The sequence below is a fragment of the Phalacrocorax carbo genome, chromosome 2 (genome assembly GCF_963921805.1).
Source record: "Phalacrocorax carbo chromosome 2, bPhaCar2.1, whole genome shotgun sequence".
In the NCBI taxonomy this organism is placed as follows: domain Eukaryota; kingdom Metazoa; phylum Chordata; class Aves; order Suliformes; family Phalacrocoracidae; genus Phalacrocorax; species Phalacrocorax carbo.
This window is the reverse complement of record NC_087514.1, coordinates 19,506,983-19,520,799: the sequence shown is the minus strand read 5'-3', so window position 1 is coordinate 19,520,799 and position 13,817 is coordinate 19,506,983.

Genomic DNA, 13,817 nt, shown 5'->3' with positions numbered 1-13,817 from the left:
GCTCCTACTATTAATGCAACACTGGGTCTTGCTGTTCATAATGTTTTATTTTTCTACAAAGTGTAATCATGGCTAAAACTCCTCTAAATTTGCATCATATAGAGTAACCAATTTCCCCTGCACCCAGTAGGATTCAGAGCAATCCAAATAGATACATGTATTTTAGAAAAGCAGAGGTTTTTAAAAGGAAGTGTTTCTCAGGGTGTCAGTACTGTATGCTGCTGTCAGACTACTATCTGCTATCAGCCGTTTATGGACATTTACCCTGCTGAAAAGCTGGTTTAAAAGTAGCTTGAGTATATCACACAGCAGAAATACAGTGTGGTATAGAAAACCATTTAGATCTAAAAGTATGAAAAGCTTGTAGAAAGTCGTTGAAAAGACGCTAGTTGCAGGGCTTGACCATTTCCCCCACAATTCCTATAGATTATGCACACTTCAAGACAACAATCTAAAGAGATAAATTTCGTGTTGGAATAGATTGGTTGTATTCTTCTTGCTGTTCAACAAGCAGGTGTTTTTCCAGTAGTACAGTAGCTGATTGGTAACCTGGCCCCATTGCTATCTTCTTTTGAACGAGCCTTCAGGCAGGAGAGAGATAAGAGGGATGGAATAAGGCTGTCCAAGAGGGACTAAGTAGCTTTCAGGTATGGACAACTTGAGGGACAACAGAGTTGATTTTTCTTTTGAATACCAGAGTTTATTTTTCTTTTGAAGAGGATATACAAAAGGAAATAAAAGTGCCTATTAGTTATTGCCCTCAGGTCTTTGTAACCCCCTAAGGAGAGAGTGACAGAAGGAACAGAAAATTCAAAGGAGTAGGAGATGTGAACTTTTGACTGAAATAAGTTCACTACATTGTAGGTAGCTGCTACTCAATGTGACTGAGGGTTGGGATTGTCCTATGTTGCAGTGCTGCAGAGCAAGGCATTTTAAGGTACCCAGTGAGTTAAGTTCTGTCACACATTTAGAGATTGGCACGATCTCCTGAAGTATTAAAATACATGTGGAAAACTACTCTAATGAACGCCTTAAATTTTTGTGTCATCAAGGTTGCAAAGAAATATGGATAGATATTAAATTTTACTGACTTTTCAGATCACTAATTTTACATTTTGAAGAATGTTTCACATGGATGGCGCTTGTATTCCTTATTTTGGTGCAAATGAGAACCTCTTAAAAAATATCCTTTCTGAAACTCAGTCCTTGCAAGAAGTTTTCTTGGCATACTGCTTACCTTTTAAAAAGATGATCGGTTCAGTGATGCTGACAGTTCAATTACAAATGGTTGAGTACTTTGGCTTTAGCTGGCAAGGGAAAATGAGACTGATTTTAGTGTTTTGGGAGATTTGGAATATATTAACATTCTTTCTGAGAAGTTTGTGTGGTGTTAATTTTGTCCTTACTTACTTTCTTATACTTTTCAGTACCTTCTGTTAACACAGAAACATGGTAAATTTGCTATTAGGTCTTTGAAGTAAACTCCCTTGGATTCATGAAAACCAAGGAGAAAACACAGGGTTTCCATATGAAAATCTGTGAACATTGTTTATTACTTTGATATTTTTTCCTCTCTTCTTCCTCTACCAACAAATGAATAAATAACAACTTTGCTCTTTGAAGAGTGTCAATTAGTGAAAAAGTAATAAAATAGGAATATTTCTTTAAGGAAGTTGCACACAGCTGTGTATCAGGATCTGACTTTCTCAGCCTTTCTACAAGACAACTAAATTCCTCTTTTCAATGAAATGCCTACTTTCACTCTTTTCTCACTTGGTGCTTGTTTTTTTTTCTTTTTCATTCAAATGAGTTCCATATTGCTTATGCATATAATTCCTTATTTCTTCCTTCCTGTCCTCTTCTTCTTCACCAAAAATAGTAGTACAGACCAGAAATTAACCTTGAGAGAAGCAATGAGAGATGAGGTGAGTAAGCAGGTTACAAGCTATCTGTGTTCAGATTGTCCAGGAATACATTTTTAAAATAAAAAAAGGGAGAAAAAATCATTCTGGATAGAATTAAAACCAATTGTATTAATTATTAATGGAAATTTAACTTTTATTTTTTATTTTGCGAGGATAAGGAAATGTAGTTAAGATTACTCTGTATCTCAGTTGGGGAAATTTAATATTAAAAATAATCCTAGTATAGATCTTAGTCTTAGAAATGCTATAGATTTTCAGGGACAATAGTCTGCTACTCATTTTTAATCAAGTTAGGATAGCAGGCATACAGTATTAGGACATATATTGACTTTGAGTTTGCTTTTTTTGAGCGCTTGGTGGGGAGAACAGCAGACGACCTCAAGAAGTTGCTTCCAACCTGATATTTTTAAAATGAACTTAATACATACTAAGTGCAGTAAGCTCTCAAGGTTGAATATTCTTAACAGAATATATGAAGCTACAGTATCACCTTCAGAGGAACAAAGCAGGCCTCATAAAATTTTAGTACTTTTTTAGGCAGATTTGTAGCACTGTTTTCATGAGGCTGTATCAGACCTGTCTCAGGTTCATGCTGGGACTTCAGATGAAGTCTGCATTTTTGAACCCTTGTGATCATCAAAGGTAGCATGATGTTTATTCTTCAGACTAATATTGGTGACTGCTAAATTCTCAGTTAGGAGCTGTTATTAACCTGAATCCTAGAATTTCTAGTCAGCAGCAATATATTTAGATGTATTTAATCTACTGATAATCTCTAGAAGATGAAATTGAAGGGGTGTGATTGCTCCTCCACTCCCATGAAAATTGCTACATATATTGTTTTGCTCCAGTCAAGACACATGTGTTAACAAGGAGAAAGTAATATTCAGAGAGCAAAACACTATGTGGTTCTTTCTGATATACTCAGAAGTTGCTGTTATGGTTCAGCCTCTGTACCTGGAACTGTCAGGGTGCTCCTGAAGTGGGGTTTATTGTTTGTGATAAGTTGCTGCAGAGAAGATCACATCTAATCTCAAAAATAAAATACTTCCACTTCTACTAATGTCAATATAGCAGTAGTTTTTATAGAAAATTTGCAATAATATGATTAATTCTCTGCAATATGCAGCATTTTAAATTATTATGCCCTGATATGACCAAGGTATTTATGATACTCAGCCTTGGTGCTCTCACTTTTCTATCCTTCATAGTGATATCGGACCCTTGGCTGCACTTCTTACACCTAGCATGCTTCTGTTTATAATGCACCACCTCTTCTCCTTCCACCTCCATCTTTGCCACTGCTGCCTGCCAGATGATTATATTTTTTCTTTTCTACCCCACAGTTATTCCTTCTTCTCTTTATATTATTATATAATTATATTATTCTTAATGTATTACCAGAGCAGAGTTGCCATACTTGGAAAAAGAACACTGTCATTTTGATTTGAAATCATTTTACACTGCTGCACATGCAAGTACTACTTTGTCTGGAAAGAATGTCTCTCTAGCACATTATTCCAGGCCACTAAATCCGAGTTGCACTGTTTCCTTTTCAAGTGGTCAGACCATGTCTCTGCTACTCCTGTGGGTATGACACCGTGGTCTAATCCACCTCCAGGTAGACTAACGCGCTGCAGTTCTTGCTCCCTGACTGCCAGTCAAAAAAAGATTTGACATGTACAGAGTTCTGCTTTTGGAACTGGTAGGCAGTAAGAATGTGCAACAACAGAGGAATGATTTATGATTTATTTGTTTGAAGGAGAATAGCATTCAGTATGTTTAGGACACACTGTATTAACCATATCTGGCATTTCAGTGAAGCCTGTAGGTAGGTATAACGTAGCCTTGCTAAAGCCTGTAATTTGCACTGTCTCTTTGGGAACAAAGCATGTCCTAATTCAAATTGCCCTCACTGTTTCAATATCACAGAATCACAGAATCATATGTCAGATTCTAGAGGCTGTGAGGCAAATTACTCAGTTGATAAGTATGTATTCTCTTTCTTTAAAAAATATTTCTGTTCTCAGCTATGGGTCTGAAGAATTATGCCTTCACAGCTTCAGAAGAGAAGGATATGCTGAATAGAGTTCTGCTTGGCTCTGTCTTGGATCCAGTCCTGTTTAGTATTCAGTTACAGCACAGGACACAGCATAAGTATGCCAATTAAAATTTACTTCCAGCAAAAAACTGGGAAGCCCTACAGATACAGGAAAAAAAAAGCCTGAGATTTTAAATAATCCTGAATAAATGCTCCAGATATGAGAAATAGGCTAGTCAATAAACATAATTGCAGGGTAGCATATTTGGAATAATTAGTTACACAAATACAGGGAAATAATATACCATATAAACAGGTCTGCAGAAAAGTGTTGAAAGGGATCACAAAATGAAACATGAGTCAGTGTTGTGTCACCACTGTCACAAACATTGTATAAACAGGAGTAATACCAAAAAATCATGTGAGTAATGCCAAAAAAATCATGTGAATAATGCTTCAGAGATGCTTGGGAGCTGTAAGATTCCAGCAAGAGGCATCTGTGTAATTCTGGGCACTCCAGTTCAAGAAGGACATGAACCAGTTAGAAAAAGTCTAGTGGACATTAATGAGAATGAAGGAAAGGTAACATAAATGAAGTCTAAGAGGAAAGACAGAATGAATTGTGTGTGAGTGTGTGTTTGTGTATATATATGCATAGACCCACATATATATGTGAGCTAGGAGATAGTATGATCTTCAAGTACATAAAAAGTTTCTGCAGACAGGGAATATTCTGCATATTCTTGGTGACTACAATAGGATGGAATGGACAAACATTGTAGAGATGGGAGAAATTTTTCTGATTATGAGAGCAGTGAAGCAGTAGAATGAATGCAGAAAGAGGTTGTGGAGCCTCTAGATATAGTGTTCTTTGAAAACAAATTGGCTAAACCTCTTTCAGGAGTGATATAAGTACAATTCTGTCCCCAGAGCAGGACATTACTTTTCTTCTTGGTCTTCTTTCTTAAATTCTAATAATTCTGTACTTTTGATGTGTATGGGTAGCCCAAGTATTTGGTTATTCTTGAAAACAACTCATTTTCAGACTTAAGTCAGTTCTAATGAACATTACATCATATAGAAACAGCATTTGTAAGTGTGAGAGAATGGTTTCTGCCCACACCTAAATAACTTTGAAATAGACATGGCATAGAAGAGCTATTTGTAGGTGTATTGCTTCCATGGTTTTAACTCTAAGAAGAGTTACAGACTATCTATTTTTATCACACTAGAGGCATAACTCTTCCCCAAACACTGACAATTTTCTCACGAACAATTCTTATTTCAGGCCAAAGGAATTTTTCCTAAAGATTTATTTCACGTCACATAAGGATAAAAGATCTGCACTGAAGATTTTGGAAGACAGATGAATCCTTTAAAGGCTAGTAACAGGTGACTGCTGGTCTGAAGGTAAGTGTGATTGTGCTGTTTGTGCCATCATTGTCATCACTGAATCATTGTTCCCAGAAAATCAGTGCTTTAGCTTGCACAGTCCATAGTTTAATAATGGATTGAGACCGCAATGGCACTGCAAGCAACATTAAAACCACATGTTTTAGCACTGTGTCAAATAGCTCTTGTCAAAGAGGTTGTTTTCTCCAACCTGCAAATATCATGGCATTTTTTGTTGAGTTAAAGGGCAGATTTCCCGTGCATTTTCTTGCAGAATTATGACACTTTTTGTATTTACAGATAGCATATATTTCAGTTCGACATTTTTCCCTTTAAGTTCTAAGAATAACACTAAGAGTAATGCTGGTTTAAATTTTATTCCTTTGTCTGCAGAAATATCTGCAATTTTAAATTACGACAAAACAGCCTATGTAGTTTATTTCTTATTACAGTATAGATGTCAGTTCTCTGTAGAAAATAATTTATCTTTGAAAAAGCTCAGGATCATAAAAATTAAGTCTGTGTATAGATTTTCTGGTGTTCAGCTTTTACAATGAAGCTGGATACTTTCATTAGTATATCAGAGCTTTCTCTGTTTTGATAGGTTTTTTTTTCCTATATAAAAGGTGACCTCTTCCTGGCAATGTTCATTTATTTGTCAATATGATTCACTTAAGCAAATACTTCCTTGCTATAGTTACAGTACATATTCTGTACTGATTACTTCAAACATTTCATATTATTATATCATTATTATTTTTTAGTATATGATTGGACATTTGAGAATAAATAAGCTGTTTCCAATGATGAGAAATCATTAGGTAATTAACTGAAATGGCTGATTTTGAGAGCCTTTCAGGTCCCATGAATTGTAGCTGCATTTTCCTTACATGGTTTTCCAATTATGTACTTATATGGCAGTTTGTAAAAATGTGTTGATGAAAGACTTAAGGGTAAAGTAGCTTAAGATTTAGATTGTCATATTAATTTTCTGCTTACTGCAATCAGTTTTCAAGTGGATCCCAGCATGATAGATGTGATTTCATTTAAAATATTTTTAAGAGCACAACAGTTTTGATTTGGAGAAAGAAAATTTGCAAACCTTTTAAATGAAGCATCAATTTCTGAGGTCACAAAACATTTTCATTTCTAGGATCAGAAAAAATGTCAAAAGAAGAGTGCTCTTTAGACTAGTAGAGAAGCACCACTGCAGAGTATTTAAGTGGAAGCTTCTCAGAACTGTAGTCCTTGTGGTTTGTAAATTGGCCATCACAATTCAGCTGTATATATACATAAAGTAGTAGGCTAAAGTGATTTTCCCTTATAGACACTGAGAAAGTAAAGTTTTATATTTAGCTAGAACTATGCAGTAGCCGTTAGAGACTGCTAGTTTTTTTAATACTTCTTGACTTCTTGGTTATCATATATAGGCAGACAAACAGAAAAATCCACAAAATCTAGTTTTGCACAGAGGTAGATCATGCACTTAGTATTGTTTTTCATAAACAAATTTTTAGTCCTGTGAGAACACAAGAAGGAAAAATAAGGATTTGGAAAGATTCGTTTAAGACAAGCAAAACAATAATTCAGAAAATTTTACATTACCTGATGTTATTCCCCCAAAAAACCTTTTTTTTTTTTTTTTTGTTAGAATTACTTGGGTCGCTTGAGAGAAAATTTGCTTAGAAAGTAAGTACAAAAGGAATCTATAATACTGATAAAAGCATTATAACAATATAATATGAGGTAAGATAATTTGCTATCTTTTTGGATACTTTTTAAGGATTATCATAAAATATAAATCAAATTTATTTAGGAATATTTGGAAAAAAATATATTTAAAAAACAAAGTAAGACATGAAAAGTATATTTACAAGAATGGATCTCCTGGAGCTGTTCCTCCAGCCTGATCCTTGTGTATACCTCACTGCTACAATTTACCCTTGTTTACCTTTGTGAATGAGGCTGTAAATTGAATACAGTATATATCTTTGCCCAGCTGCTTTTGTCCTGGTTTTTATGAGGTGTATCTGCTTTCATATTTAGTAATATAGGAAATAATTATTACTGCTTCTGTTGAATAAGCTGTAACCTCTTTAACATCAGCATGAATAATCAACAGAGAAAATCAGTAATGTAGCAAAAGTTTAATTAAATCCATCCAGTATGATGGTGAACACACTTGTTCTTCCCCTTTGCCTTTTTCCATACAGAACTTTTTGTGATTTTTTTTGGTGGTCTATTTCAACAAAAAGAAAGCCAGGTGGAAGTGATTTTCTCAAAAAATTAAAATAATTCTATTAATTTTGTTTTCTTTTCTTTCTGCTCAGCAAAGTCTCAAACAATTTCATTGGAAGAAGTTGACCTACTGTCCTGGTTTCAGCAGGAATTGAGTTAATTTTCTTCGCAGTAGCTAGTATGGGGCTACATTTTGGATTTATGCTGAAAACAGTGTCGATAATGCAGAGATGCAACAACTAAACAACTAAAAAGTTGTTGCTAAGGAGTGCTTACAATAGTCAAGGATTTTTTCAGCTCCCCGTGCTCTGCTGCGTTCACAAGAAGCTGGGAGGGGACACAGCTGGGACAGCTGACCCCAACTGGCCAAAGGGATATTCCATACCATATGACGTCATGCTCAGAATATAAAGCTGGGAGAAGAAGAAGGAGGGGGGGACACACGTTCAGAGTTATGGCCTTTGTATTCCCAGATAACCGTTACACATTGTGGAGCTCTGTTTTCCTGGGCATGGCTGAACACCTGCCTGCAGGTGTGAAGTAGAGAATAAATTTCTTGTTTTGCTTTGTTTCCACATGCAGCTTTTGCTTTACCTATCAAACTGTCCTTATCTCAACCCATGAGTTACCTCACTTTTACTCTTCTGATTCTCTCCCGCATCCCAGCAGGGGGGAGTGAGCGAGCTGCTGTGTGGTGCTCGGTTGCTGACTGGGGTTAAACCATGACACCTACTCTAACAGAGGAGAGCTTTCCTCTGAACAGAACTAAAAATTCAAACATTTTATGGAAGAACCTCAATTTTTTTTCCAATTGTTCATATAACAAACTTTCCAGTCTACAGAATCCGCAATCTGGTATTTTTATGATGTATTAAATTATCATTAAAAAAAAAGAAAAAGAAAAAATATTTTCAAGGATTAATATCCTATAAATCTAAAAGAATCATTTTCTTTCCCTTAGAGTGCCTTAAAGGCAGTATATGAAATAATAAGTTATGGTATAGTATTTGATAACTTTTCCCCAGTGAGATTTCATAAAAAGTTTCTCTTGCAAACTTATGGTTAATCATGCAGAGCTAAGATGTCAGTGGATTTAGAAATTCTTAAATTGTCATTGATCACTAGCCATTGACTGCATGAATGTCATATCTTAAAAATGTTTCCAACTCATGAAGTAACATGATGACTCATAAGAGCTTTTACCACTGAGTAAGTATATCTATAAATTTCTGTTAAATCAATGATCGTGACTGTAAGTGTCCTTATGGTCCTAAGTAAATGTGCACCTTTCCCCCTCATTGGCATTTGTGTTTAAATAAATCATAGGAATATTGAAATAAAGACATTTTGCACTCACAGAAGGTCTACGAGGGTGATCTAAATTTCAGTGAAATCATTAGGAGTTTACAGAAGATTTCTATTTGGACTATATCTCTCCACTGCAGTTCTGAGTGACCTGCTTCTCTGGTGTCCAGGAACCAGTGAGCAGGAATTAATAATCACACTGATCTGATACAATGAATGTTGTTCTTGATGTCACCTTCAGCCCAGAGGCTGAAGCTGCTGCATTGCAGTTAATATAATGTTGCCATTCTGAGGACTGCTTTTACCAAAAATTCTAGGTTCAACATTGTGGACCTTTTGTTGTGCTTATACAGTCTGATGGAATCACAGACCCGGTAAAACAACTCTCTCAACTGTGCGTTAGGCATTAAGCTGTCCATAAGTATCCGCTGCGTATGCTGCTACACAGTACATACAGCTGTGGCAGTGAAGTGCCAAGGAACAGTCTCTAATGTTTTGTGCCTTTCTGTTTCCAACAGCTTGTCTGCAACACTGCACAGGTCAGTGATGAGAAACAAGATTCTTAAGAGGCGTAATACATAAATGCCTATGTTATTCAGCTTTACTTCTAAAATATTTTACTTCTTGTTCAGCCTGCTCATGGCAGCGTAGGCATTTCTCTTCTAAAGATTTCTGCTCTTGGGGAAAATGATATTGACTGCAAGGCAGACGTTGCAGACATCTGAAAGATAGTTTGAGGCTCGATTATTTCTTCCAAGATCTGAACACAGTGGCAGCCAGGGAGTGTTTCTATTTCTTCCCTTTTAGCTGTCCATTACTCAAGGGAGTTATTCTAGTTTCCCTGTTCTCCCTTTGAAAATCAGTTGGCTTTGGTGCGGCTTTAGGGAGCACTGCAAATCATTGTATTATGTGATTTTTTTTAATGTAAAAGTTCATAGGGATTTATACAGTGAAATCAGTCAAGCAATTCACTTTTACAAAATATATACTTCTTTTGTAGAAAATCACATTCAGTCTAGATTTCCCTCTTTCCTCCCTTGTTTTGACTTTTGCACATTTTAATGACCCAGTATACCAAAATGTAACATGATAAAGAGACATTGTGAACATCGAATTTTTCCAAGTCTCTGAAGATTTCAATGGCACATGCTAGATACCTTGATATTAATAACTTTTAAAAGTGCTTAATATTACTCAATGAATTTTAATTCCAGAGGTTGTTTAGTAATTACCATGGTCCTGCATAGAATAATGGATACTCTAGCTCAAGATAATTTAAATAATTAATAATTACTAATTAAATATTTAATAATTCAAGACATTAGTAGAAGAATAATGGTTACATATAGTAATATCTGGGTTAGAATTTAATTTATGAAGGACAATATACTCAGTTTTTGTCCATTATTGGAGTTTGGGATCCACAACTAATTTTGCAATAGTAATCAAGGTTTGTTCTTTAGAATCTTATGTGAAATAATGTTTTCTACACCTATTTAATGCATGGTCACTTTGATATTCGAGTTAATTTAATTTCTTTACTTTCTAAAATCTTCTTCCCCTGCAAGTTTCCAGAATTCATGTTTTCATTCTCTCTTTTCAACATTCCTTTTTGTCTTTGAGTTTTCTCACAATTCCTTAGGGATCTATGACATCAGAGAAATGAGACCACAGACGTTGCCATTCCTACTTTTCTTTTAATAGGATGTCATCAGGGGATGTCTCAAACATCTTACATATTTTACAGGAAGTGTAGACTTCTTGTCCCAATGAATTCGGTTTTCCATTATTCACTTTACCTTATTTGAAACTTTCTTTTTATTAGAACTCTGAGAAAGTTCTGTGTTTAATCCATAAAAGCTGTTTTCTTCATACCCACAGTTATTTATTTTCCTTAATAATATCTTATGAAGAACCTTATAAAAAAATTTCAGAATATCACATATAAATGATATATACAGGGTCACCTTTCTCTCATGTTTTATTTTTCTTCCTTCATACTAGAAAATCTTTATATCCTGCAAAGAAACTCTCAGCATCACAAATCTTGTCTAAATTTGAGATGGTTATAATGAAGGTGAATGTTATTGGAATAGACATTAACTCTGTATATGGTCATTATTAAACTTAATCTGCTCCACAGAATTTACAATATGTGCTTATAAGTATCAAAAGCACATAAAGTCATGCAGATCTTTAAACTGCTTTTCTTTTTTTAGAGAGATGTCAAAGTCTATATTCTTTTCAGTGGTTGTTGCCATTTTATAATTATAAATGTTTTAAAAATAAAATAGGTAGAATAAAATTTGTGAATTTTTCAGAAAAATGGAAAAGATTTTATGAATATCTGTTCTAAACATTAAAATAGTTTTTTCTGTATTAAAAACAGGGAGAAAAATGTGTATACTTCTTTTTGTAAGTATTGCCAGCACAATAGCAGAGTCAAGGTTTAAACTTTGAAAAAGGCAAGAACCTAAAGATGATATAATTAATACAAAATACTTGCTTATCATTTATAAAGAATAGATTTGCTTTCATCTGGGGTCTTTCCTTCCATTTTTCCTTTTCCTAGATCTGTTTGGGTTACTATGGGTGATACCTACAAAGAATGTACCACATACCTAATACATGGTACCCTAACACTTTTCTTGGCAATTTTGTCATATAAATGCTTAAGAAGGGGAGAAAAGTTCAAAATGTATGCCTTCATTTTTTTAATAGCAGGAGTCTTTATTTAGTTTGTCAGTATTGGCTGCGCATATGAATCTCCTTTTGACCATATGATTTGGCGCTCAGTTTTTCTCCATTAAAGACATGTTTAAACTGGCAGTACTAATCCCTAGGACTGGGTGGGTAACTGTCCCATTATTGCATGGAATTCATCCATCAGTCAGTGTTATTTTTTGCTCTATGGCCTTAGCCAGTATGCCAAAATAAATGAGTAATCAAGGAAAGTTACTTTGAAATAGGCAATTCATGTTAGTTTAGCCTTTGTTTCTGACTTTATTCCCATCTGGAATACCACCTTTACCTCTAGGGAAGAGAAGTCCAGACTTTCCACCATGGACATATATGTTTGTTGATGAAAATATCATCGAGGTCAGTTTTTAATTTGTAAAACTCTGGACTCCACAAACTCATCTTCAGATCTCTCCTTCCTAGGTTAGGAAACATTCAATATTTTCCATTTTATATGCTGCATGAAAGGCTTCACTACACCCACGGTCTCAACTCAGAGCTCTCACTAATCACAAGCTAAGGACCCTGGCAATCAAAAAGAATATGAATGTAGGAAGGGCTAGGAGCTGTGCTGTAGTGTTGTAGCAATAATACTGCTAACAGCATAAGATAAAAACAGTCCAGAACTGTAGGGGAATAGACAGGGATCGGCGACCGGAAGATTACGGGATGTCACGGAAAGATAGACTCCTCCCCATAGGAGTGGCAGGAACAGGAACCGCAAGAGCTATATAAGCGTGTGACGCAGCCAAATAAACGGACATTTTGTATCCATCATGTTGATGTCTGTGCATCACTGTCCCCAGGGCGGGCAGAGCCCTGTGTCCCGGAGGTATGCGGCCCAAGATAAGTTCTCCCGTAGAAGCGTACAGCTACAAGTGGTGACCCCGACGTGATTAGCGGGGAGGCTTGGCAGGTTCGCCGGGGGGAAAGAGAGCTTGGGGCACGCAGGGGCGGGACGGGGAGCCGCAGGTCGGCGGGCGCGCCATGGATTCAGTCGTGAAGGTACTGAAGGGATTGGGGAAGGAATATGGTACTTCGATATCGAAGACGCCTACCTCAAAGGCCATCCAATGGATGATTACGCAGGGGCTCATACGAGGTCCCGCAGACATATTTGATACGGATAAGTGGGTGAGGATTAAAGAGGAGTTAGCCGAAAGGGCTATGATGGGGAAACCCCACTACATACAGGTCTGGGGAAAAATACACGGATTACTATTGAAAGCTCGGGATGATCAGGAGACGTGGCGGCAGGCGCGGCGGTGCCTGCACGGTGTTACGGGCGACAGTAGCCCGGAAAGAGACCCAGGAGGGGCGGTGGGGACGCAGACAGGGGCAAGCATCGCGGGGGATGGGAAAGAAGGGGAGAGTTCGGACGGAGTAGCCTGGCCAGCGACTCAGTCTGAGGCTCCCAAAGAGGTGGATCGGGAAGCGGCGGTGTTCCCTGTTGGGCCAACAGGGCCTTTTGAGTCCCCCCCCGCATACCCCTGGGATGATTTGGTACGCGCGCGGGAGGCCGCGCGCGGGGAGGGTGACGTGGCAGTAGACGCAGCGGGAGTGACGGAGCGGAAGGAAGAAGATGACCGGCGCCGGAAGCAGCGCCGGCAGCGGCACCGCCCTCTGCCCGACCCTCGAGACTGGCTCCCGGGGCAACCCTTGAGATGGGAGTCGGACGAGGAGGGGGATTGGGATGCCTGGAGGGGAGGGCAGGGGGAGTATCGAACAACTTCGAGTAGCAGCGAATCAGAAATTGGGGGAGAAACCGATGCCCATATGTGGGAAGAGAGAGCAGCTTGCCTGCGGCGCGCAAAAAAGACGCATAAAACAGCAGGGACTCGGAGGACCAATCAGAAGGAGGGAGGAGAGGGGCCGTCAACAGGGGAGGTCCGGGGCGCTGCAGCTCCGGAGGGGTCTCCGGAGGAAGTGCTGCGGCAGCTGCGGCAGTTTATGCGCGCACTAGGGGAAGTAGCTCGGCTGCAGCCAGGATTTTTAACGAGGGGTGCGCCCCAGCGACAGTCAGTTGAGTTACCTAACTGGCGGCTGATAGCCAGAGTTTGTAGCCTCGATGGAGTAAGGATAGAGATGCCCGGGATCTTCCCTGTCCGATTAGCTCCAGGAGGAGGAGTGGAGTGGACGCCGATAGATGCCAAACTAGTGCGAACTTTATGGCAAGA